At 44.7% G+C, this 24,594-nt stretch overlaps 1 long non-coding RNA gene across 1 annotated transcript in view; it reads left to right on the top strand.

The window, feature by feature from the left end:
- The window catches only part of LOC133081685 (uncharacterized), a 222,603-nt gene that overhangs the window by 136,005 nt on the left and 62,004 nt on the right, over positions 1–24,594 (top strand). Inside the window, exon 3 of the long non-coding RNA XR_009698893.1 lies at positions 954–1,060. This is a non-coding gene — a long non-coding RNA (uncharacterized LOC133081685). The remainder of the gene's footprint in view (positions 1–953; positions 1,061–24,594) is intronic.

Raw genomic sequence — 24,594 nt, 5'->3', positions numbered from 1 at the left:
AGAAGGATGGATGGGAGGGGAGACTGTTTGTGACAAAATGTGTCTGGGTGTGGTGTGGACCACACCTCAGTGTCTGCATCTCTCCTCTCTATGCTGCAGACGTACGTGACTATGTCTCTAGACTCCTGTCCCGTGATGGGAGTCAAGCCTGCCAGGTTGATGACACTCCCATGAGGGGACTGATGACATCTGGGTTCCTTTGGGAGGATCTGTCTTTAGGAGATAAAGGGGGGTTTAGAGAAAGCCTCTCCCTGCATTTGCTGTTTTCCAAGTGCCTACAGCTCAAAATCATCAATATACCAAAGTGGCGTATTTTGGGATGGCACGTCCTGACCCCCTACAGGTACATTTTGGGGCACCACACCTGAACCCCTATACTCACATCTTGGGGTGACATGTCCTGACCCCCTACAGATACATTTGGGGGCACCACACATGAACCCCTACACTCACATCTTGGGGTGACACGTCCTGACCCCCTACAGGTACATTTTGGGGGCACCACACCTGAACCCCTACACTCACATCTTGGGGTGACATGTCCTGAACCCCTACAGTCACATCTTGGGGTGGCATGTTCTGCTCCCCTTCAACTGCATCATTTGGATTGGATTCAGAGCTAATTCCATGGTATCTTAGAAAATAATAATATTCCACAGCACAAAAAGCAAAACCGAATATGACAATAACAGATCATGAAATGGAGACATTCTCTCTAACCATGAGACATACTTTGTTTCTTCCCCAGCTCTCTACCTAAATAAAGAGTTTGCCCAGCAATGCATTTTGCTAGGTGATCTGTGCCAACGCTCACAGCTACCAGTATGAGACACGGAGATGCTTCAATTTATATCTAGACACCAACCCAAGGTCGAAAGGCCACATGTTCGTTTGAGGCCAGAGCAAGGAGTTGTACGTTCTCTTGTCATAATTCACGTTGCATTTCGTTTTAGGCTATTCAAGATTCTGACGACATGTTGGTGGATTCAAGCATGGATACTCGAGCAGCCACCAAATCATTTCTGAGCTCTGTCTACTGAGAGGAAGTCACATAAACCAGGTAAACTGAACAAAAATTGACCAGTGACATGGTGATGGACCATTGTTGTCATCTTGCAGTGTGAATCCATGAGAGAGAGAGAGATGGGATGGGATGGAAATAGAGAGTCTGTTGGAAGTGTCCCCCATCACAGGACAGAGGAGGAAGTTGAGAAAAACATGGGTTTTAAAAGGAATATAACAGGTTTCTGTTGACTTAACAAGATGTAGGAGGTGGTGGTAGAATGTTTTCTAAGATGCTGAGGAACAAGTCCCAGCAATAAGATGGATGTGATTGAATGCAGGCTCCAGAAAAAAGCAGCAGTAAAGGTGCACAGGTGGGCAGGTGAGGGATGCCCAGCGTTTAGTGGATTGGATGCTTTAATCTGGTGTCCAGAAGAGTGCACACTTCTGTCCTGCTTGGAAGGCTATAGATGCAGGCACTCGAAGTGGCAAAGAATGTTTGAAATATTTAAAATCAGAGCTAAGTCTTCTGACAGCAGGACTCCCCAGGAAGGTGGGTGCTGTTTCAGACAAAAGGAATCAGAGTCTGTACACAGTAAGAGGAAGTATTCACCCAGACCGTGTCTTATTCTTTTTCCTTTTGTTTCTTTCATTTAGTTCTTCCCTTCTTTCTTTCTCTTTTCTTTCTTTCGAGCATCTGCTGGGAATTTCACTCAGAGAAGCCATGCAGCTTCTTATAGTGTGTCTTGTACAGATGTACTATTCTTGACGTGGGAATCATGCTATTAATAAATAAGTGCCTTGTATGTTTCTCCGCTGAATGTCTGTTTCTGCATCAAGTTTCTTAAACTCCAAGACCGAGGCCCTGAGCATGTCTCTTCTACTGCCATGTCCCAGGGGCCAAGCGTTTTGTTGGGCACATAGTAGATGATTAATAAAGAGTTATTGAAGAAGGCATTGAAAAGTGAAACGGCCTTGAGTTGATGCAACTAGTCACCTGTGCCATAAATGTTACAGGGTTTTAGAAAAGGAGGGGACAGGGCACTGCGTATTCATGGAGGTGGTTGGATCTGGTTGAGACCTTAAAGGAGGGATGAGATTTCTAGAGAAAGAACCTGGACATCCCCAGAGGAAAGTGAACCAGGCATGTCCGGTTCCGTGTGATGGGAGTGGAAGAGAAAGAGTCCCATTAACTTGAAAGAGAGATGTGTACGGTGGGTAAGAAAGCAGAGCCATACGGATGCCTGGCTGTAGACCCACATCTGTTTATCATAGACGCTGCTGCCGTTTTGTCGCTACCTAGAAAACATCTTCCTTACAAAGTTGCTGGGATTTTTTCTTTGCTGGTAGGGGCGGGAAGAGGAAGGAGTGATGGAACCATATTGAGATGCAAACGTTTGACATATTGATCATTTCTTGTTCCAAGTTAATAAAATGAGGGAAAACTAACTTAAAACTCAGGTTGGCAACATTAAGGAATGAAAGTGAAATTTTTTTGACAGTCAAGTTACCTAATGATTACGGTTCCATGGGAAGACGTATCCGACCTACGAGCTGTGTGTAAGATGGGAACACCATCCTGGGCGATAATGCAATGAAGGTGCAAGACATGTCGATTTATATGAAAATGAAAAACATTAGAAAAGAAAATATGATTTGAATAGGAAGGTTCAAATATCTAAATGGAAAATCCCTTGGAAATGCATCTCTGGGTAGGAAGGAAATTAGCTAATGCATTTTCTTACCCATATGTAAAGCATTTGCAGAATGGAGGAATCTTAGAAGCAAAATAAAACCACAGGTAATGCAGCATTGTTTGATTTACGAATTTAAGCAGGTACCTATGGGGAAAAGACTGCCTCTAAAATTAGGTAATAGTGACTGTAAGAGGAAAAACCCTTCTGAGTTATCACCAGTTGACTCAGATCAAACCAGAAGTAATGAATTACTCTCTGATAAAACGTGCAAATTGGTGGAAGAAAGGACGGTCGTCGCCATGGCATGCGTCTCTGAGAGGGGGCTTAAATGTCATAGTTGGTGGCAATCATGTAAAATATAATGTCGTGCATTATATGTTACATGATTGCCACCAACAGTGACATTTAAGAGACCTGGGGCCCTGGTGAGTGTCTGCGGAAGACTCGGTGAAACCATTGCCCTGGATTACAGTTGTGCCTCTGAGTCTTGCCTTTAATTTTTTCCCTGACTCTGTGTCTGTGCGTCTCACCCATCCTTGCATCTCTACATGGTGTGGACTCACAAAGATGTTCTCTGATACTCCTGGTATTGTCAGACACGAGAGGCATGTGCACCCAGGTGGCATGCTCAGCTCATTTTCCTCTGTGCTTTGCAGACATGAAGCACTGACCTGACATAAACGTTGTTCCCAGAAGTCAGGGTAACTGGGACAGCGTGGGGACAGAAAATGCATCAAGTAGGACTTTGACAGCCCACCAGGAGGCAAGTCTGTATTATTGTTGATGAGGAAATAACTTTCTGAAGTCAGACTCCATCTAAAGATGGAACAGGAAGAATTTGTAGGACAACTAAAGAGAACAGGTGATTCCTTCCCCTTTGGGATCAGACTGCTAATGGTACTGATGGTGTGGAAGTGGTCCCCTTTCCTTAGACTCTCCATCCTCTCAGGTCTAGTACATGGTTTTCCTGAAGTGGCCCAGGAACAGAATCTAATTCCAGGATGTCAGCCCTGCCTTTGGGGACCGATGTCTGTTTGTATAATCCAATACTTGCAACCTTGGGGAGAAGCAGCCTAATACACAAATGACATATGCACGCCTCGCCTGAAGATAAGAAGTATATAGAAAGCCATGATTGGAAGGGCCCTAAGTACACAGGATCTAGTTGCTCGAAGGTGATTATGTGAATGCATTTGCAAAACGTCTGCCTGAGGGCACCTAAATTGCCTAAAAATAGACACAATCCACTCCTGAATCCTAAATGGAAAACTGCAGTTATCTCTAATGTTCCATAAATAAGAAACTCATTCATGGCTTAAGTGTTCACTAATGGAAAATATCACCACCCACCTCCATTGCCAAATGACTGCCTGGTGGTTCGGAAGCCTGCACTAATTCCGGGCCTGGGGAGTCCAGAACTCACTGAATTCCTCTTCTCCCGACCTGCTGAGTGTGGGGATGGGCTGGTGATCTCTCTGGGGCCCGGGTCGGCTCTTTTTGGAAGAGATGCACATATGCTTTTTAGCAGGGGAGACATCATGAGAAATCATCTAATTCTGATAAGGTAAACTCACATTTCCTGGTGAACCAACCGAATCTCGTATTTTGAAAATGCTGGATAACCTCATTCCATAAAATATGACTAAACTCAGGTCTGGCTGCTTGCTGCTGCTTCAAAGCCCGTACTCGAGAGACAAGTGTTGGCGGGAAAGGAAAGTTGGCTCTATTCTGGAGACCGGCAACGTGGGGAGAAGGCAGACTCATGTCCAAAAGCCAACTCCCCCCTGCTGATCAGTGGGCAAGAGCTTTTAAAGGGGAGTTTCAGGGGTGCTCAGGGGGAGGCAGGGGGCCCCATGCAGAAGTGGTACGGTCAGCTCTGACCGTCATCTTGAAATTGGTCCTGCGGTGGTCTGACCAGCGTCATCTTGATTGTTTTACGTACAGTTAGTCTTCAGCTCCAGGATCAGTTTGTTCCCATTTCCTTGACACCAGTTCTCAGAGTTGTGGCAGCCTATGTCATGGCTACAGTCTGGTCATCATGTAGCTCACTTCTCCCACCTGGCGGGGGTTTCAGTATCTACAAAACAGTTCACAGGACGTGGCTCAGAATATGATCTGCAGCCCTTGAGGAGGAGCTAAGGGTCTTTGACTTTGTTTAATGGCTAAACTATTATTATTTTGTCCTCTTTGACTGTTTTCCTTTGCTTCTGCATTTTCTCTCTTCTCTGATTAAATTTATTCTTTGACGAAAGTTTTTCTGTAGACAAGAGGCAGGTGGACGACATGGGGGGTGGAAGTCTGTCTCGGGAAGGCCCCATAGGGTCCTGCTCAGTTACAATAATACCGAGAACATTTATTAATTATGGTTCTTTCCAATGATACTTTTAAAGATGGCCAGGCTGCTGTTCATGGGCTCCTAGACCGGCTCTTGTGTTTTAGAAGATGGGGCACCAGGCAAAGGCCAGTCCTAGGGCAGAGACCATTACCACATATGCTCAGAAATCTACCATGTGTTTAAAAGTGTGCCTGGTGCCCAAGGATGGAGTTGTAGTATTCCAGGCAGGGTTGCACAGAGGAAAAGGGGGAAGGGGTCGGGCACGGGAAATTCCCTGCCTGGCATGGACCTGGCAACATCTGATACACCTGTGTTCCCAGGACTTACGTGCACATTTGTAACACTCTGTAGAGCCCAAGGTTTCTCTTAGGTGGTGCAGACCTGGTGTGGTTTTATGGGCTCCACAAAGCTTGTACGGCACATAAGGACAAATAAGCCACTTGCAGAAAGGACCTTCCTGGGACTTCCCTGGCCGTCCAGTGGTTAGAACTCCATGCTTCCACTGCAGGGGGCACAGGTTTGATCCCTAGTCGGAGAACTAAGATCCCACATGCTGCTTAGTGGTTTGTCAGGTCCAGGTACTTTTATTTCAGGTAGCACTCAACCTGTCCTGGTATCCATCTGTAACCACCCTAGAATAGAATTTGACATGGTAACATTTGGGGCCAGGTGATTCTTTGTTGCGGACGTGCTGTCCTTTGCACACTGTAAGATGTTTAGCAGCAGCCCTGGCCTCTGCACTAGGTGCCAGTAGCAATCCCCCAACCTCCAGCCATGGTGAAACCAAAAATCCCCCCAGACTTACTAAATACCCCCCACTTGAGAACCAGTTCCCTAGAGGAATTAACTCCCCTGGGACTCTATAATGGAGGCAAAGGAGATAGAGAGGATTATGAAACTCACACCCTGGAGAAAGACATCTGGGGAGTTTAAGACATGTAGTTTCTATTCCTGCAACAAATGCAAAGGCCTCATCAGGAATCGGGCAGGCATCTCAGTCACCTAACTTTTAACCTCGAGAAGGCTCGGAACGGCAGGAACCTTCCCTTCTTTGCTCACGTGTCAATACCTTCCTCTGTCCAAATTGGAAACAAGAGCGTGTGGGGAATGTTGCATTCGGGGTCACCCCAGGAAACCACCACACGGCACCAAGTCACGTCAGAATGATCATAAAACAGGGCCCTGCAATCAGCCTCTTGGTTAGAGATGTGTGTCTCAAAGCCAAATGGGTATCATCTGGACCTGTTGCCACGCCGGGCCCGTGAAAGTTTGATGAATGACTGCTCTTTCTCCAGCAGGTCCTGTGATAATGCTTCCTTCCCTGCTAGTGGGATTTGTGTGTTTGAAGCTTGATGAATGGATATTTCCTCCCAATGGATAATGTTTTAAGTGTTCCCTCTCTCCTGGTTGGATTTTCGTTGTTGCTGTTGTTCTTGGTGCTGTGTGTGTGTGTGTGTGTGTGTGTGTGTGTGTGTACCCACACATTTAGCCATCTAGCCCATCCTTCTAAGATGAGACACTTGGTTGGATTCATTTGTCACCATTAATCCAGTGAGTCCCACAAATACGAGAACGTACCGCAGAATATTAGGGTAGCGAATTTTCTTTCCCTTAATGTCAGGGCAGCACTGCGATGCCGCCTTCCTTGCCTTGGGTGGGGAAGCGAATGTCAGCCACGTGGCGCCCAGACTGGTCCAGGGGCAGCTGAAATGCTTGGGATCTGAGCCGATGTGCTGGTGGGCAGTGTGAGAAAGGGGACGCGAGTGAGCCGCAGTGGAGGGTGCTGGAGGCCACCTGCCCGGCAGCCACCGGAGGCTGCGAGATGTGATGCAGACCTGCGCCCCCCACTCCCCGCCATCACCGTGTGTCGGACCCCAGTAGCCCTTCCCAGCCCCTGGCGCCTCCCGCACCCCGTTCTCAGCAGTGCACTCCCTGCCCTGGGGCCCCTTGAGTCTTTGCCAGGCCGACCCCTAGGGCGGGGCGGGAACGTCCTGAGAGCCCTTTGCCTTCGCCCGAGTGCGCCCGTGCCCTTGCTCTCCGAGCACAGTGGGCCTCTGCTTTTCTGCCCGCGGAGAGCACACGTCGCCCTGTGTAGCGTGCTCGGAATGGCTGACATTCCCAGCATTCACAAGGAGGGTGAAGAATCAGTGCCCGAGTCCCGCAGAAAGGCGGCTGCAGAGCGTGGCAGGTGGGCTGGCAGAGGGGGCTGCGAACCGCGGCGGGCGTCCGGAAAGAGCCTGCTGTTGGGCGGCCGCGCTCCCCTGGCCCTGCTCTGCCCTTCCCAGCGCCGTGCCTGAAACTGGCGGGTCACGAGCGGCGGCCCCAAGCGCGCTCTGCGGGCGCCTAGTGTGTCTGCATCCTGCCGGGGCCGGCGTGCCGCGCTCTGGTTCCAGTGGGTTTTCCAGCTTGGCATTCCAAGACCTAATCCATTTTGTGCCTGGCGCTCCCACACCCTCCATCGGCGCGGACGACCCCCGGCGTCTGCGTACAGATGCGGCTTTCTCAGGCTGCAGCCGGTACCCAGTAACTAACGTGAGATCACGGCTGTAGCCGGCACGCTCTCCCCGCTTGGAAGCAAACACCACCGTTTTCTCTTAACCCTGCCTTTGTCAGCTCTGTTGGAAATTGGCTTCATTTTTTTTTTTTTCAGTCCTCTCCCCCCACCCCTCTGAGTTTAAAACCAAGCGGGGGTCCCCCGCCAGCCAGCTCGGAAGCCTCCCGAGCCGAGGGCTGCTCGCTCTGGGAGGGCCGCCTCCAGCAGGACGGATGCAAATGATTCTCTGCTCCCGGCTCCTGACACTTAGGCGAGCAGACGCTTCCGAATCACACGTCACGTCCCTCCGGGCGAGCCCTGAGTCCCCCGGAGATGCACAGGGGAACGCGGACAGGGCTCGCCTACCGAAATCAAGGCAACGGGCTGAGCCTTGAGTCCTGGACCAAGGTCCCAGGTAGATCTGCATCCCTCTTTCTCCTGGGGGTTCACCTACATCCTAGTCGCGAGGCAGGCGTCCTGTGGCCGGCCGATGAAGGGCGTTTTCAGCCTTACCTTTCAAGGCTGCCCACTTAGCAAGTCCCAGCAGCTTCGACACTCTGGGGAGAGCCAGAATTTCAGGGAGAAAAGAGAGCGGAACGACAGATGATCGCCCTGCTCCGATAAGCGGCTCTGTTTCTCACAGCGCCCTGCCTGCCTTTTCGTTTTGGCTCATTACAACACCCTGAAAGCTTCTCTTCTGGGCTTCAGAATAGTCTTTTCAAAACGCCTCTTTACTGGGAGAAGTGTTGTTCGTGGCATGGGGGATGCGTGTCTTCCGGAGCTATAGCCCATCCTTATTGCTTACTGCCCCTCTCCGGGTCTAGAAATGTTCCTCGTTTCGAAGGAAAGCCGAGGCTTTTTACAGCCGCTGGTGAAAATGGACCCTGTTACCTACTTTCGCTTTGGTCTGAGAGTTTCCATTAAGTAGGGAACCTGCTCTGAAGGTGTAGAAAGGAAACTGCAGCATCAAGTATGTTACCCAGCACGTTACTGTATCTTTGTGCTTTCTGTTTTCTTGGTGTGTTTCTCTGCTCCCTCTTCCCCCAAAGGAAACCTCCATCAAGATGAGTACAGTGGAAACACTGTGTCAAGGGCATAGACAGGAGGGGACATCAAAAACACGAAGGGTTAACGAAGAACATCAGCTTTTCCTCGTAACGCTCTAGGTCAGGGGGCAAAAAGAGAGAGGGGAAGACATTATTCATATTTTTGTTATCAGAGAAGTTTGCCGCGGAACTGTGAGTTACTTCTCATACCTGGGATATTTTTTAATGTTCATTGTGCCAGGAGCTTGATTTGGGTTTTTGATTTCACAGACTGGGAAGGGTACTTACACTTAAGATATTTCTACATTTTATGTCACACCATCAAGAAAAGAAGAGCTTTCCACACTGACTCAACTCTATAGAGTTCACATATTCCCATATGAGGCTCCCCAGGTGTGTAGGGCTCATTACTTGGCTGTTTTTTCCCCATCCTTTTTCTTATTTGTGCTTGTCGATCATATAAACCAGTGAGAGAGTAAAATTGTATAAAAATGAGAATACAGGCAATACACACTTTTGGGGGGACCCCAAACCAAATACGGTCATAGAAAAATGATGCATGTCCTTATCCGTGGCCCCCTTTTTTTTTTTTTTTTTGAGAAATGGGAAATAAAGCCAGAAATGTGCCATTTACAAAATCTGAGGTGAACTGACAGCCAGCTATGTACGGAGTGTGCTCAAACAGCCACCAAAATAGGCACATGTGAAGAGCCGCCGCTTACGAATTCAGAGCAAATAAAACCACGTAGGTCAGGCTTATGAAAGTGTCAGCTCAGAGCAAATGAGGATATTTCCATTGGGGCACCTCTGGGAGGGAACTTTTCAAAGCAGTGAATGTAGTTATAAAAACACGTCACACGTTGCGCTGTGCTCTGCGGTTACAAAGTGCTTTCCCCACACGGAGCATCGCTCCTCTGCTAATTCTGAGCGGCTTCCGGGAAGGAGACAGAGTGTGTTTCCCCGCTTCCATTGTGGGTAGAGAAATAGAGGAGAATTTAAATGCCTGGCCTCAAGCATCATACATACTGAAGAAACAGAGGGAGACTGGAAAAGTCTTAGAGAATAAACGTGACTCTGTATTTATTTCCCCCCGGTTTGGTAGGAAAATCAACCCAGTATTTCCTGTGTACTCAACATAACCAGTAATTCATTTCTTCTTCCTCATTCGTGATGTGTAGGATTTCCTCCCCTTGTCAGAAATGTAGACCCGCCGGCGCCTCCCCAGACCTCCTGAGTCACAGTCTGACTTTTAGCAAGATCCCCATGGTTTACTACCCGTTGAAGCTCCAGAAGCACTGGAGCAATTGCACGGCCTCTCCAATGTTGCGTTTCATGTAAGAGCTCATCCACAGGAAGAGCTCATACCTGAAGAAGTACTCAGCACAGCGTAAGGAGGAAAATGTGCAAACTCTACAATCTGCTCATTATAATTCTAAATGGAACCAAAGGAAATATACAGAGAGGTAGGCAAAGAGTTATTGTCAGGAATATTCACTGAGCGCTATTTATATTGGGGAAAAACTGGGAAAGGCCAAAAGACCCCCCAGAAGGAATGGTTAAATGAATCATAGGCTTGTTTTGTGTTAGGATGTCATAGGTAAAAGTTGGAAGTTATATTTTCAAATAATGATCCATGATGCGGGAAAATGGACAAGACGTAGAGTTAGGTGAAAATATTGCAAGTTATGAAATTGTATGTAGGGCATCAGTTGTGAAACCATAGAGTTGCCTTGGGGACTTGCATTAAGAGGGGGCTGACTCTGCCTGCGTCCAGAGCTCCTGATTCAGTAGGTCTGCGGTGGGAAGCCAGAATGTGCACTTCTGTCAAGTTCCAAGCTGATGCTCTTGCCACTGGTCCAGGGGCCCCACTGAATTAAACAAATATGTGTTCAGAGGGTTAACAAGGACATCTTTGCTTATAAGGCAGAGCTTGTCAACACTGGCTGGCGTTCGGACTCCATGGGGAACTTTTAAAAAAATATCAATGTCCGGTGGGCACACGAAGTGGTCCAGCCACTGTCAAAAAGAGTTTGGCGTGTCCTCAATTAAAAATGGAATTAGCACACAACCCTGCAGTTCCTCCCCTAGTCACGTATCCAGAAGAACTGAAAACGGGTGTTCAAACAGACATACACAAACAGAGCAACTCACAGTCAACAAAGGTGAAAACAGCCCGATGTCTATCAACAGTTTAAGAGATAAGGAAAATGTGGTCTTTGTGCCCAGTGGAACAGTACTCACTGTAAAGGGGTGACACAGGCTACAGAGTGGACAAACCATGAGAATATTAGGCTAAGTGAAAGAAGCCAGACACAAAAGACCATATTGTGTATCATTCTCCTTATGTGAAATGTCCAGAATAGGCAAGTCCTTAGAGACAGAAAGCAGATGCTGGCGGCTGAGGGCAGGGGGAATGGAGAGGGACTGCTTAATCGTTACAGGATTTCTTTGGGGTGATGAAAATGTTCAGAAACGTCTTAGTGGTGATGGTTGCACTGCCTTGTGAATGTACTGGAAGCTACTGGAAGTACGTTCGAACATGGTTAATTTTATGTTATGTGAATTTTATCTCACTTTTAAAAGAATGTCCAGACAGCCGCGTAGAGCTTCTGATTTCACAGTTCTGGGATGAGGCTTCTTTGAAAGCTTCCTGGATGATGCCAAGGTGCAGCTGGGATTGACTGAAAACCACTGGCCAGGTGGGGATTCCAACACCAGTAACTCAGGGAGCCCTGAGGGAGGGGAATGGAGCTTCAGAAGATGAAGGGGCAGCTTCAGCAGGTAGACTTTGTCCCTTTGCTACCCAGTGTCTGTGTCCCAGCAGTATCCCCCCGCCTGGGAGCTTGTCAGAAATGTAGACCCGCCAGCGCCTCCCCAGACCTCCTGAGTCTCAATCTGACTTTTAGCAAGATCCCCATGGTTTACTACCCGTTGAAGCTCCAGAAGCACGGGAGCGATTGCACGGCCTCTCCAATGTCGCGTTTCATGCGAAGAGTTATGATTCCTTCTCCCGAGACACAGGGTTTCTATCGTCCTAGGGGTTTCAGAAATGCTGCTTGTAAGAAAGGTGATGGAATTCATATCCTTCGGTATCTCTGAGTCTTTGAGACCCTCCCGCATCTGACTACTCTCCGTGAGCGTTGCAGGGTGTCATATGCATTCCTGTCCCAAACTATTTGGAAAGTGGAACTCCTTTCAAAGGACCACCTTCCGATGCTGACGGATGCTCGTCTTTTTCTATAAGGATAATTGCAGAACTGCTGCTTCAGGACAATTTTGAATCTTTTGGACCTGCTCCATCCAGTAAAACTTCAGAAACCACCATGAATGTTGTAAAACTCCAAGAGTGACTCTATCTTTCAGTATTCAAAGACGCTGAGCAAGAAGCGGTAGATGGAAATGACCACAGACTTCACTGAAATGTGACCCTTTAAGACAAGAGGGGATGTGGAAGTTGGGGGGAGAGGGGCAGGATTCCTCTACAACGTGGCTCTTCCTCATCCTAAGCCAGGAAGATTCCTGTGAAATTTCAGCCCACAGTCAAGCTAAACTGTAAAGGTGAGATTGTCTACCCACACTGGGCATGTTCCTGCGAAATTCTCCGCCTTCCACTCATCTCCAGCACCATGGACTTGTCTATCAAATATCCCCAGGTTACATTTGGGCCAACTAATGCCTAAGAAAAAGTTTAATATGTATCTTTCAAATCCATGCTGAGATGACTCAATTTCTACAAAATAATAAATCTACCCAGACAGGAGAGAAAGCTCATGAACTTGTGGACAAAAATGTCAACAGCCCCCTTTGTCCTATCGACAGACTGTTTTCCTCTCTGTAGTTCTCTGAATATCTGATAAATCATACTCAAATTTGTTTTTCTGGCGATGGATGGAAAGAGCAATGTACTTTTTAACCTCATGCAATGCATTCAAGAAGGTGCGTGGATGCGGACCTCAGAGGGTAAAGATGAGATTGGTTCCAATATTGAGGTGATGGAAAATGATTTTCCTGTTCTGCGTATCAATCTTTTAATATTAGTTCATAGATGGGATGGTGACTCTATCTGTAGCCCTTTAAACCCAAGCTGCCCCTTAGCTTTCACTTCTGCTCAAGATTTCATGAATCAATGACAATAACCATTGTAGAAAAATGAGGACAGTGTTTCTCCATGTTAATATAGTCAAAAGAAGAATATCCAGCCCAAGCCCACATTTCTGAACTCGGTTCGTTTCCAGAGATTTAACGGTTCCATAAAACAAGTGATTCGCGAACAGTTTGAAGCAACGAGTGAGCAGAAGCAAATCAAATGAGGTGAAATGATGCTCATGGCTCTTAGGCTGCAAGGCATTGAGAAAAATGTTTTTTAAAAAAGGCTTTCTAGTGAGAAAATTAACATCTGCTTATTTATTTCCTGGATAGAGAACATATGTGAAGGCGTCTTCCGTTCAACATGCCTTTGGTTCTACGTTCCTAGGAACATGCACAATTTCTCTGCTGAGCTTTTGCAGGGGTCTGCAAACTCTAACCTATGGGCCAAATGCAGCCCCCGTCTGATTTTGTAAACTTCTTTTGGAACACGGCCATGCTCATTCATTTCCATACTGTCTATGGCTGCTTTCACATGGCACAGCGGTCGTGTAGTTCTGGCCTTTTACAGGACACTTCTGCATATGAAGTTGTTTCTGCATGCACCTCATGATAGGGAGAGTTAAAATACCAACATTTAAAAAGAAAAAACAAAAACCTATATCCACCTATGATGGGTAAACGTTATTTCTGGATGTGTCCGTGAAGGTACATCCAGATGAGACCAGCATTGAATCGGTACACTGAACAAAGCAGGTGGTCCTTCTCGGGGTGGGTGGGCATCAACCAATCTGCCGAGGACCTGAAAAGAACAAAAAAATGGAGGATTGTTGAATTCCCTCTCAGTCTCTCTGGCTGACTGCTGAGCTGGGACACTGGTGTCCTGTCCTCGGACTGAGATGGACACCATTGCTGCCCTGGTTCTCAGGCCTTCACACTCACACTGAGGTCCTTCCTGGGCCTCTGGCTTGCAGAGGGCAGGGTGTGGGACTTCTCAGCCTCCATCACTGTGTCAGCCAATTCCTTACGTAAATGATCTTCAGATAGATAGATAGATAGACAGATTGACCTACATATAGATACGTATCTCCCATTGGTTTTGTTTCTTTCTGTGGAGCACCCTGGCTAACCCAAACAGGAATCCATTAAGTTTTCTTAACTCTTGTTGCCCAGTTCTACACACTTTCATTGAGCACCAACTCTGTGGATGGTGAGGTGAAGATTAGGAAGACAAAGGAAACAACTCTTGCCCTGAAGATGTTCTAATGGGTGAGATGCAAAAGACTATGAACTTAAGTGGAGTGCCGGACATGCCTTGAGAGAGAGGGTCACAAAGTGTCTACTTTGGATGATGGATCAAAAAGGTATAAAACCCGTAACAGAATAGGGTTGCACAAGGTTTCATCAAGAAGGTGTATTTCAGGTAGTCTTCAGAAATGCAATGTGTGAAAAGGACAGGGCATTCCAGGGTGCAGGACTGAAGGTGGCCCGTGCAGGTGGTGTCGAAGTATCCCAGACAAATGGGTTTCTGGAGCAGAGCAAAACTGTGCCACTTCTGAGTGGCACGTTTCCAAGGGGGACCTCCTCAGGTGTCCTCTGTGACGGTTCAGTGCCCCAAGGCCCTGAGCCTGGGATACACAGAAGAGAGGAGTGGGAAATAAGGCAGACGGGACCGAGCTGGGATGGGGGCAGGTGTGACTGCCTGGGTGGAGGAGTTTGTGTTTAACACAGAGGAACAATTTCGGACGGCAAAGCAACAAACTATGTAGAGTGATTTAATTATTGCATGTGTTAGTGGGCTGGATTGGAAGAGACAAAGCCTCACTACTCTGTCGGGGAAATCTTCCATCCCTTGATGATTTTTGTCATCAGACAATGGGGTGTCACCATCTTTTTCTCATCATGTGACACCTAATGGGAGATATTTGCTTTCAGGTAGGTCTTCTGTTCATATCCACCAAGCAGCCTGACACTGCATATCGTTTGAGCAGGTTCTGAATGATTGAGGAGTTGACATTCTGTTCTTGATGCAGATGGACACAGCACGCATCAGTGGTGGCATGAAATATCGCTGGAGGGATGCAGCCCCACCTAAAAGCTGGCAACCTGTCCATCTTCTTCTTTCTTCTTTGCCTATCATAGGACAAAGGCATTTCTTATAGACTAAGTTAATTTATGTGGTGGACCGTGCCAGTGTGTGATATGTGTTAACCCCAATAGGTACCAAGAGGGTAAGACATGGATCCATCACGAAGCCCTGAAAACAAACGTGGCGCACCTGCCTCCATCCTTACCTGCCTGTGTGGTCTTGGCAAGTCACCTCACCACTCTGGGCCTCTGGTTTCTAAACTCCAAAACAAGGGGGCAGCAAACTTTTTCTATAATAGGCCAGATGGTAAATGTGTTTGGCTTTTTGGGCCACACCGTCTCTGCTGCATCGACTCAGCTCTGCCTTTGTGGAGACAACAGGTCAGTGAATAGGTGTGGCCAGATTTGGACTAGATCTCTGGACTAGATCTCTCCCAGCCCTTATTAACATCTTGTGATGGCAAATGAACTTATCTACGAAACAGGAACAGACTCACAGACATAGAGAACAGACGTTGCCAAGGGGGAGGGGGGTGGGGGAGGGGTGGTCTGGGAGTTAGGGATTAGCAGATGCAAACTGTTACATATAGGATGGATAAACAACAAGGTCCTACTGTAGAGCACAGGGAACTATACTCAATATCCTGTGATAAACCATAATGGAAAGGAGTATAAGAAAAGAATGTGTATATATGTATAACTGAATCACTTTGCTGCACAGCAGAAATTAACACAACATTGTTAATCAACTATACTTCAATAAAATTTACAAAATAAATAAATATCTTGTGATGGGAAGGCAAGGAGAAATTCAGAATTTTCTTGAGCTTTTCATTTGTCATGGGAGAGAGCTCCCTTTGGTCAAGGTAAAAATTTGGAATGGGGGAAACATACAAAATTAAAAGAGAACCCATACAATGTGAAGGAATCGGATTCAGTCACCCCATTCACCTGTGCTTTAAGCTTATCATTCCCAAGGCAGACTTTGGAAAGGCTTTGGAGATCATTTGCAGAACAGACTGTGCTTCCAACGTGTCTTCCTTTTGGATCGCCTGGGCTCCATGGGGGCACATGGATCCCAGCAAGTGATTGGAGACTGTTGCTTCCCATCATTGTTTTCTTGCCATCAAAATTGCTGTTTATTTAAGTAGGACTGAGAACCCAGCTGCCAGGCTTCCCTGGAATCCTGTCCAACAGACTCAACGAGCCTGTGATTTTTCTATAAAGCAGCTCTCTGAGCAGCAAGAAGATGCTGCAGTGATTACACACCTCTGCAGTTCCCTCAAATACGGGAAAACGTAAACAATGGAAAAGACAAACTCAAAACACAAGCTATCAGATGAAGCCTTCCTGACAACATAAACAAGAAGCAAGCAAGAAAGGGGGAAGAAAATCATCCTGATTTTTTTTTTGAATCACGGAGTTGAAATCGAGGCTCCTGACAGCCTGCCTTGTTGCCGTGGGTGTCTCAGTGATGAACAGTCACGGGCTCCCTCCTGCCCACCCCCGTGGGTTAATGAAGGGCCAGACAGGAATTGCAGGACTGCCACGTGGTGTGACCTTGCCCGATAAGCTTGTTCTGCCTTCCCTGCCGAAGGTGAGGAGGGCCTTTAGCACGCGGCCGACTGTTTTTCCCACACCTTAATGAGAAAAATTGACCTGCTTATTCTCCAGCTGTCTTCTATGTGTCTAATCCTAGTAATTTCTGCAAAACTGCCCTCTCCTTACATGTTGAAATCAAGCAGAAGCCCTCAAGGATGGCGCATCTTGGGCAGACGACACGGAATCAGGTTGGAGGAGTGACAGACTTGTTGCGAAGACCAGTGAGCTTTCACACACCGGCTTCAAGACCCATCCTGAGGACGGTGAACATGATTTACCTGGCACCTCAAGCTCTGTGCTGGTCAACCCCGCACTTCCCCTCTGCACACACAAACGTGGTACTTTACACTTCTGTGTTTTGCTCTTAATGCAGTGCAGCCTGTGCTGATTTCTACAGGGTCGCCATTTATCTGGAGCAAGAATAAACATTGCAAATAAAACTCAGTGCTTTGAGCTAGTTTTCTGTACATAAAACTTGTATAATAATGATCTGCCCATGTGAACTTCCTGTTGAAAAATTATTTACTTTTCGAATATGCATGTGTGTTGGTTAAAGGGAATGCTGTCTATTGGGACGGAAAAAAAAAAAAAAACAACCCTGAAGAAAAACCAGGATTTCGGATCAACTCCAGCAATCTGGATACGTGATGAATTTTCTGTGAATTCTGGATCTTGCCATTTTTATTTCAAAAATAATTCTTACAGATCATAATAGCCAGTGTCAATGTTCTCAACACTAGGAAGTTACCTATATTTACTTAATTTCCCCTGCAGCCTTAAGGCAGAAATCATCATTACTACCATTTTGGGGAAGGTACTCAAGACAACACAACCAGTAAGTGGAAAGACCTTTGGAGCCAGGGAGAGTGGCTTCAAGGCCCTGTTCTTAAACCCCATGTTACGTTGCATAGAACCTAGGTTTCTCCACCTCGGCACGACTGACGTTTGGGGCCGGATGACCCTCCGATGAGGGGCGTCCTTTGCACTGTGGGGTGTGGCGCAGCATCCCTGGTCTCCACCCCCCAGGTGCCAGGAGCACTTGTCCCCCCAGTTGTGACAACCAGCAATGTCTCCACACACAGCCAGTTATCTCCTGGAGTGGGAGGGGGAAACAGGAATGCAGAATTGCCCGTTTTCGAACCACTGCGTTAGGATGTGCTTCTCTGAAATCAGAGGGTTATAGACCGAGATGTGTCCAGGGGCCAGGCAGATCACACACAGAAGGGGGCAGGCTCACTGTAACGAGAATTTCAGTTCGGTCTACTTACCATGCAGCATGGAGCAATAGACAGTGCGAACAAAACCACCTGCAGGGGTTATCTTTGGCCCATGGGTTGTCATTTTGTGATTCCAGGAACTAAAGCAGGGCTTCTTCACCTTGGCCCTACTGAAATTTGGGACCGGGTGGGTCTTTGTGTTGGCCGGGGTGGGAGGGCAGGGGCGCTGTTCCGTGTACGGTAGAATGTTTAGGTGCAGCCGTGGTCTCAACCCCCCAGATGCCAGTACCACCCCCTCACAGTTCTGACAACACAAAACAGGTCCAAACACTGCCCAGTGTCCCCAGAGAGGACAAAATGGCCCCGGCGGAGAGCCCCCTGGGATGAACCACACGAAACTGCCAACACTGAGTTATTTCTGACCTGCAGAAGTGCAGGTTTCATATGGTCCCATCGCATACTCTCAGCAGTGCCCTAAGCTTGAAGCTAACCTCATAGGTTAGTTCCTCAGGTGGGATAGAGCGGGGACAGGTCACATATTAGGGGAAGTGGACACATGGGAAGCCTGTTCAAACCCAGAAACTCCGGTGTGTGCAGTGCTCTCCAAGGCAACCCTGATTCTGGCCAGACTAAAATGAGAGCCACCTGGTTTATGGACTTCGACATCACGGGGTTTCGAAGCACATGTACAGAAGAACTGTCCACAAAGAAGCACGAAGGTGGACCTTGATGGGGCCTCAAAGCAGTTTCTTAAAGGCTTAAACCGATAGAACTTGAACCGCCTTTTTCCCTCCCCACCATGATGTCCACTCCATCATGAAAGAGATCTTCAAGCACATGTGAATCTTTCTCATTCCTGATGTACCTCTGGGCTGTGGACGCTGGTTCCGAGTCCATCTGTGCTTCGTGGCCGAGCGTGAAACGACCGTGAGTTGTGTTCCAATGTGGACAAAGGGCACCTGCGACTAAGGGTGAAGGGGCATTGTCCTAAGTCCTCATTAGGACCAAGGGGAGCCCATTAAAATGCATCGTTATTCCCGTCCAGCCATACAGTCCACATTCACCACCGACTAATGAGGAAAATAAAACAGAAAGCAGTTCCCCTCCTGTGAGGTCTTCTTTCAGGACAATGCGGGGCCTCGTTAATGAGCTCATTCCATCATAAAGCGAAGATATGGACAAATGGCAGCGTGCCTCTGAAGCAGCGCTATCCCCGGCAGATGCATGTCACACAGTAATGGCACTGGTTCGAGTTCGTTAACAATGGACCCACACATGTCATTGTTGACCGGATTCTTTATGTGACATTAGCCTGGCTACGCTAAATAACGACTCCACAGCCTTGCGATGCTGGGCCGTGTGAGTACAGTTTCCTAGTTTTAAATGTAACCTCTTTATGGAAAATAAAGACAGTGAAGAAAAAGTCTCACACTCTTGATAAAGGTTTGATGTATTGTTACAGTTTTTAAAGCAATATATACCACCTAAGTGAACATAACATGCATATTCCTCCATCTCATTAAAGGCTCTTTTGTTGCTAAGTTGACAGTAGCTTTACTCTTTTTATTTTAATTATAAACATTTTATTTTGACACAATTATAGACCTAGCATTATAAGAAATGAAAGAGACATCACATGTACTATGTACCCAGTTTCCTGCAATAGTATAATTTTGCAAACCTGTGGTACACTGGGCAGTTGATAGAATCAAGATGTTCGATATTTCCATCACCACAGGGCTCCCTCATGTTATCCTTTGACACCCACACCTACTCCCCTCCTGCCCCCACCCTCTCCTCAACCCCTGAAAACCACTAATTTATTCTCCATTTCTTCAGTGCTGTCATTTAAGGAACATTATGTAGATAGAATCATGACCTTCGGAACTGGCTTTTTTTCATTCAGCATATAATTCTCTGGATATTCATCAGGTTGTCCTGTGTATCAATAATTTGCTGTTTTTTATTTCTGAATACTATTCCAGATTTGTATCCATTCACCCACTGAAGTAAATCTGACTTGTTTCTCTTTTTGACTATGACAAATAAAGCTGCTTTAAACATTTGTGTATAGATTTTTATGGGAACATGAGTCTTCATTTCTCTGGGATAAATGCCCAGGAGTGAAATTGCTGGGTTCTATGTTAGTTCCATGGTCAATTATTTAAGAAACTGTCAAACTGTTTTCCAGAGTGGCTTTACAATTTTACATCCACACCGGCAATGTATGAAGGATTCATTTTCTCTGCATCATTGCCAGCATTTGCTATGGTCAATAATTTTCATTTTACCCATTTTGATAGACGTGTAGTGATAGCTCATTGTAGTTTTAATTTGCATTTTCTCTAATAGCTAATAATGTTGAACATCTTTTCATGTTCTTATTTGCCATCTGTATGTCTTCTTCAGTGAAATGTCTCTTTATGTCTTTTGTCCATATTCTAATTGGACTGTGCTTTTTCACTGTTGTGTTTTGAAGGTTCTTTGTATATTCTAGACACAAGTTTTTTGTCAGATATATGGATTGCAAGTATTTTCTCCCAGTCTATAGTTTGTTTTTTCATCCTCCTAACAGAGCCAAAGTTTTAAATTTTGATGAAGACCAATTATTTATTATATGAATTAGGCTTTTGGTGTCAGGTCTTAGAACAGTTTTATTTCTTCCTTTCTGATCTATATGTCTTTTATTTTCTTACTGCACTGACTCGAACTTCCAGCACTTTGTTGAATAAAAGTTGTGAACGTGGGCATCTTTGCCTTGTTCCCTGTTTTAGGTGAAAACATTCAGCTTTTCACCTTTAAGTATACTGTTAGCTGAAAGTAGTTTATAGCTTCTCTTTATACAGTTGAGAACGTTTCCCTCTATTTCTACTTTTTTCAGAGTATTTAACATGAATGGATATCAATCTTTGCCTTTTAATTGGAATATTTAGACCATTTACATTTAGCATAATTTTTTATATGTTAGGGCTAAATTATGCTACATTTTTGTTACCTCTGTTTTTCATTTTTCTATATTATTTTTTCTGCCTTCCCGTGGGTTACTTGAATGTTTTGGAATCCCATTTTGGTTTATCTATAGCATTTTTACAGTATCTCTCTATATAATTTTTCAGTGGTTTTTCCAGGTATTATATTATAAATTCATAACTATCACAGTATACTGATGTCACCATTTACCAGTTTTAGTGAACTGTACAAGTCTTATCTCTCTTTACCTTCACCCATTTATATTATAATTATATTGTGCATTTTTTCATCAAACACTTAGAACCACATGAGACAATGTTCTAATTTTTGCTTCAACCCTCAAATGTAATTTAGAAGACTCAAAAGGGGAAGAAAAGCGTAAGCATCCAAATTTTTGCATATTGTTGTTTTTCCTCTGTGATGTTCCAGTATTTCTTCTTTTATCATTTCTCTTCTATTTAGAAATTTTCTTTTAGCACTTTAGTGTAAGTTTGCTATTGATGTATTCTCTTAGATATTCTTCATCTGAGAATGTCTTAATTTCCCTTTCATTCCTGAAGGATTTTTCAGCATCCAAAAAATATTGTGCCACTTCCAAGTGGTCTCCATGGCTTCTGGTGAGAAATCTGCTGTATTTGAATTTTTCCCCCTGTAGGTAAGGTGTTATTTTTCTGTGGCTGCTTTCAAGACTTTTCTTTGTGTTTGGCTTTCAGGAGTTTATTAAGATGTATCTTGGCATGGATTTTTTGGGGTTTATCCTCTTTGGTATTCATTCAGCTTCTTGAATTTGTAGGTTTACATCTCTTGTCAAACTAGAGAAGCTTTCGGCCGTTATTTCTTCAAGGTTTTTTCAGCCTCACCCTCTGTCTCTTCTCCTTCAGGGACTGTGTCCGTTATGTTGTCTCTAATTGGGAGATACAGCTCACAGAGTATGCACAAAGAGGGATTCTGGTATCTCTTGGCTACATCTGTGTGAATCTTCTATGTTCCTTATAAATAAAATATTTTGCTATCTGACCTTAGTCTTCTCTTACTAATTCTTTAAAGCTTTCACAGATTGGATCACTTACTAATTATTTCAGATCACTTTTGGGCAAAAAACTTACAAGGTCCTAAAAATATCCATTGAGGATTTTTATTGTCATATAAATCTGCAATATGTTTGGAAAAAATGGGCATAATTAAAATGTTTATATTTAAATCCTGGAACATGCTCTTTTGTCTGTTTCTACAAGTCTAATTTTATATTGCTTAGTAAAGTTTTATGATTTTCTAAATAGCTTTTACATATTTCTTATTAAGTTTATTTCTAGGTTTTGTTTGTGTGTTTTGCTATTGGGGTGGAGCCTTTTCAGGTAATATCTTAAAATTAGTTTTTTTCTTATATACATAAGAAAACTTGTTTTATTGTATTTATATTGTATTTAGCCATTTTATGGAATCTGTAATTAATGCTAGTTGTTTTTCAGTGGTATTTAGTCTCTTTTAGAATATTTCTCATACATTTCCTGCTTCCTGCCACGGATTCCCAAATGTTTGACACAAAACAGATTAAAGCATATTCTGAAAGACAAGTAATAAACACAGTTGCCCATGGTCAATAATTTTGGCAAAAGCCACATTTTAATTCCTCACTTGCTGATTCACAATTCACCATATCATATTAAAGGCTTTGAGAAGTCTTGCTTTAAACAGCCTTGTTTAACCCTGCTTAATCTGATGATTTCCATTTACAAGTCACACACATCAAAAACCCATGGAAAATGCATAGACATCCTGCATAAATTGAATTTAGAAGAAGGAGCATTTATTATCTTAAAATATAGAAAGGTCTCTCAAAATCATACAAAAACAATGAAATCCCCGTTAGAAAAATGGGCAACTAACGGGAATAAGACCAATGACTGATACACTGTTTCCCCCCCGTGAAATTAACAACCCAAACCATGATGGTATCCAGCCTTGCCTTTGTTTCAGATGCTCTGTGGATAGAGTGGAAATATCTGCTGTGCATTGAAATTTGAATTCTTTATAATTGCTTATAATTCTAGCCACCCAGCCCACGATGGGGAACCATCTGCCTTGCATTCTGCTCCGTGAGCAGTTCGCCTTATCAATCTGTCTGTTCCGTTGCCGTAGCAGGGATCTCTCTGTGGCTACTGTCCTACTTTCTGATGCCTGCTTCGTTTGACTGCTTATTTTACTGGCCAAAGTGTCTGTTGGGTGTAAAGATGAAAGTTTTGCTGCACTCCGTGTGCATGCAACAGGTGGATGTGGATCATTTTCTAGCTACCAACTACCAACACCACGAGAAAGAGTTGAAAGGATTCTAGAGAGAAAAAGACACCAGCCAATAATTTCCTAGTTCTGCAGTGGTTGGAGATGATAAACCTCCATGTAAGGAAACACCATGGTGCCACTTCAGAGCTCCCATTTCTTTTTTTTTTTTTTTTTAAAGAGATCTTATTCTAGTTGCCTTTGTATTTTTGTTTTTTTAATTATTTATTTATTTATTTATTTATTTTATGGCTGTGTTGGGTCTTTGTTTCTGTGCGAGGGCTTTCTCTAGCTGCGGCAAGTTGGGGCCAATCTTCATCGCGGTGCGCGGGCCTCTCACTATCGCCGCCTCTCTTGTTGCGGGGCACAGGCTCCAGACGCGCAGGCTCAGTAGTTGTGGCTCACGGGCCTAGTCGCTCCGTGGCATGTGAGGTCTTCCCAGACCAGGGCTCGAACCCGTGTCCCCTGCATTGTCAGGCAGATTCTCAACCACTGCGCCACCAGGGAGGCCCAGAGCTCCCATTTCTTGTAAGCATCCTTGGCATGAAACAGGATGTACTCTCTCTGCTTTTCTGGAGGACAGTACATCAAGAGGTATAAAAATATCCATGACCTTTGATCCATAATTAATTACCCAGAAAAATATTCAGAGACGTCCACCATAATTTAAGTCAAGAAAATTCACAACAGTGTTCCCTGAAATAGCAAGGAAAAACTCCACAATGCTCAATAATAAGGAACATTTAATTATAAAAGATGTAAATATGATAAAACATATGAGTTATGATATATGCAGAGGGTATGTAATTATGTAGCTCAGGGGTCAGTGAACCTTTTCTGTAAGAAGCCAAATAGTGAATACTTCAGGCTTTAAGGATCATACAGTCTCCATCACAATTACTCAACTGCCCTTATGGGGCAAAAGCCATCACAGTCAACGTGTAAAGGAATGGGCAGGCCATGTTCCAATACAATTACATTTATAGACACTGAAATCCGAATTTCATATCCTTTTCATGTGTTGTGAAATATTATTCTTATTTTTATTTTTTCAGCCATTTAATTTCAAGGTTAAAAACCACTCTTAGCTTGTGAACTGCACAAAAAACATGCTGGTCAATATTCCCTTGGGTTTCAGTTTGTTCTCCCCTTAAACAAAATCATGTTTTCAAATGCAATTTTACATGAGAAAACACTCACAACATAATATCAATTGGAAAACAGGTAGGATCTAAAACAAGTTTTAGAATATGCCCCCACTTTGTAAAAATAAAGGCATATAAAAAGGACTTGAAAGAAATACCCAAAAATATTAAAATGCTTTTCTCTGTAGGGTGGCCTTTGAATGATTTTTATTCCCTTTGTACGCTTTTCTATATTTGCTAAATGCTTTACAATGAGTGAGTATTATTCTTACAATAAGTAACGTTACTTTGAAAAATGTTCTTCTAAAAAATTATTCTCAAGCTGGTTCTTTCTCCTGGCATTTTAAGGATTCATTTTCCGTATTTTGAAATTTATTTCCTTTCTCCATCATTTGTTTTCTTCTTTCGGGGATGTTTGTCGCCTATTTTGAGGACATCCTTCATTCATTTCCTTACTCATTCTTTTCCTGTTTTCCCCTCTCTCTCCCAACAATCTTTCTCATGTATGACATTTTTCAAAGTTCTATTCTGAGCCCAAAGGGGAAAAATATTAAACATATTCATTATATTGGAACTAGGCTTTCCAACACCACTGA

The sequence above is a fragment of the Eubalaena glacialis genome, chromosome X (assembly GCF_028564815.1).
Source record: "Eubalaena glacialis isolate mEubGla1 chromosome X, mEubGla1.1.hap2.+ XY, whole genome shotgun sequence".
In the NCBI taxonomy this organism is placed as follows: Eukaryota; Metazoa; Chordata; class Mammalia; order Artiodactyla; family Balaenidae; genus Eubalaena; species Eubalaena glacialis.
The sequence above is the reverse complement of the archived record's forward strand: the minus strand, read 5'-3'. Positions and strand labels throughout refer to the sequence as shown.